Source organism: Amphimedon queenslandica, unplaced genomic scaffold (assembly GCF_000090795.2).
Source record: "Amphimedon queenslandica unplaced genomic scaffold, v1.1 AMPQUscaffold_7504_Cont20545, whole genome shotgun sequence".
Lineage (NCBI taxonomy): Eukaryota > Metazoa > Porifera > Demospongiae > Haplosclerida > Niphatidae > Amphimedon > Amphimedon queenslandica.
This window is the reverse complement of record NW_003552212.1, coordinates 1-2132: the sequence shown is the minus strand read 5'-3', so window position 1 is coordinate 2132 and position 2132 is coordinate 1. Positions and strand designations below refer to the sequence as shown.

At 35.7% G+C, this 2132-nt stretch overlaps 2 long non-coding RNA genes across 2 annotated transcripts; one reads left to right on the top strand and one right to left on the bottom strand.

Annotated features, from left to right (window-relative positions):
• Positions 1-498: 498 nt before the first annotated feature.
• Positions 499-1057, bottom strand: LOC109591692 (uncharacterized). Its single transcript, XR_002189934.1, has 3 exons — positions 1003-1057; positions 639-848; positions 499-554 (listed from the first exon to the last, which is right to left on the bottom strand). It is a non-coding gene; the product is annotated as an uncharacterized LOC109591692 (long non-coding RNA).
• On the top strand, positions 832-1931 carry LOC109591691 (uncharacterized). The gene is made up of 3 exons (XR_002189933.1): positions 832-921; positions 1105-1307; positions 1770-1931. It is a non-coding gene; the product is annotated as an uncharacterized LOC109591691 (long non-coding RNA).
• Positions 1932-2132: the final 201 nt, after the last annotated feature.

The window sequence follows — 2132 nt, the reverse complement described above, 5'->3', positions numbered from 1 at the left end:
AGTAGCCAAATTTTTGCGGATTTCGCGTTTTCTTGCTCTGTCGCGAAAATAAAAATCGTGAAATTCTGAATTTCCATTGCCATGTGTTGGAGTTTACAAGCTATTCGCAAAAATATTATTTTGTGAAATCTTACAAATGTAAAATTCACAAAGATTTACCGACGCAAAAATATCCCAATATACGGTAAAACATAAATAATAATGTACATGTACATCAAGATCATTTTTCATAATTTTGGAAATGAGCTTAACAAATGAAATATACATGTACATGTATATTTTATTTGACAAACAAAATATACATGTACATGTATATTTTATTTGACAAACAAAATATACATGTATGTACAATGATACTTTTCACCAGCAAAATATTTTAGTCTGCTAACGATGTTATTTCAATTATTAGTTAATTAATAGTGGGTGTGGTTAGCTCAATTATTCAATAACCCACCCACCTTGTTGGTTCCAACTGTAGCAAATAGATTTTCTATTCTCTTCTCAGGAAGAAAAGGATTGAACTGTACCCCAAACAAAGGTTGAGAGTGTCCCTCCTACAATAAATAAATTAAATAAAACTACAGGACACACCTTTACAAAAATTCCAATAGCTCTCAGTTGTAATTTTACCAGCCTACACGTGATTTAAAAATACGGGGATCCTGTATAACTCCGTATACTCCAAACACGTGGATGATAAAAAATGGCTTCAACAATCCATTGACTGATATTCTGTGCTCTTCTCTCTGTTTAAATTATTGTTGTTATCGTTTTTATCTCTTCCATATTGAATTTGATGGTGCTTGCCAGATAAAGTTTGACGTTGAAGGCAAAGAAATTGAACCTAACTTTGGACAAACGGCAAAAATAAAAACCGGCTACCTCAACTCATCAGGCCCGCCTGACTAAACTCATCATACAGTAAGAATTGGAAGTCATAATGTATATACATATAGTGACCAGTGTGTCTGGAGGTGTGTGTGTGTATAAGTAATGTAATACCTGAGGACTGAGATATCTGCTTGAGATGAAGCTAAGGGCAGATACAGCTATTGCATTACTGATATTATCATGTTAGCTATTTTTTTTTCATTGTTACTATAGAAACTGTTGCCAAGGGAACGCCAGACACATTGAGTTATGCCGAAGTGTGTGTGAAAGAGTTCATTCTGATCTGGTTGGATTTGAGACAGGCAGTCATTCTCAGTCGATTTGTTTCTGGGGAGAGAATGAGAGCTACGATCATGTGGAGTGTAGCCCAGGACAAAGAATTAGACTAAAGACAAGAGGAGACTCTCTACTGATAGGTGAGGGAGGAACTACATGTACTTTTAGTACCGTACAAGATGATTTATTGGTGAGAGTAATATTTGGTGAATTTGCCTGTGGAAAGTTAATTGGTGAATTTTATATTGGTGATTTTGTGCCACATTCCATTGAGCATGCTCAGATTTAAACAAAAATGGCGGATTTTATTTTGGCAATTTCTTCATAAATCCGCCAATTGCCAATTATTAATTCCTCGCCAATAAATCAGCTTGTACGGTATATTGTAGCTGCTCACCAGATCTCTTAATATTCTCCTTTCTTCCCTTTTACATACACAATGTACATGTACATGTATGCACAGATTGCACACATACACACACCCTCTCTTTCTCCTTTGTTTTATTTGTTCTGTATAACACATCAACATGTACATGCATTTACATGCATCTATATGTATGTACATGTACATGTATTTCTCTTCTCTTCTCTTCTCTTCCTAGAGTCATTCACAAAGCTGGATAGTGATCAGCGAGCTCACTCATCAAACTACACTGGAGGGGAGAAGACAGGACAGAGTTGGACTGATAAGGTACTCGGACACAAATCAACTGATGAACCCAGCCAGGGAACAGGAGGAGGAGGAGAGGTTGATGATGATGAATGGGTGAGGATATTCTTGTCTTATGTTCTTGTACATTGTAAATTACATCTACTATTATTTTAGATACCTGCATGTACATGTACACATACTGTATAGTGAAAAATTTTGGAGGGAATTAAATTTCGTGAATTTGGCATTTTCATAGCCATTCGCCAAGATAAAATCGGCCATTTTGAGCTATTACCGTATAGCAGGTATATTG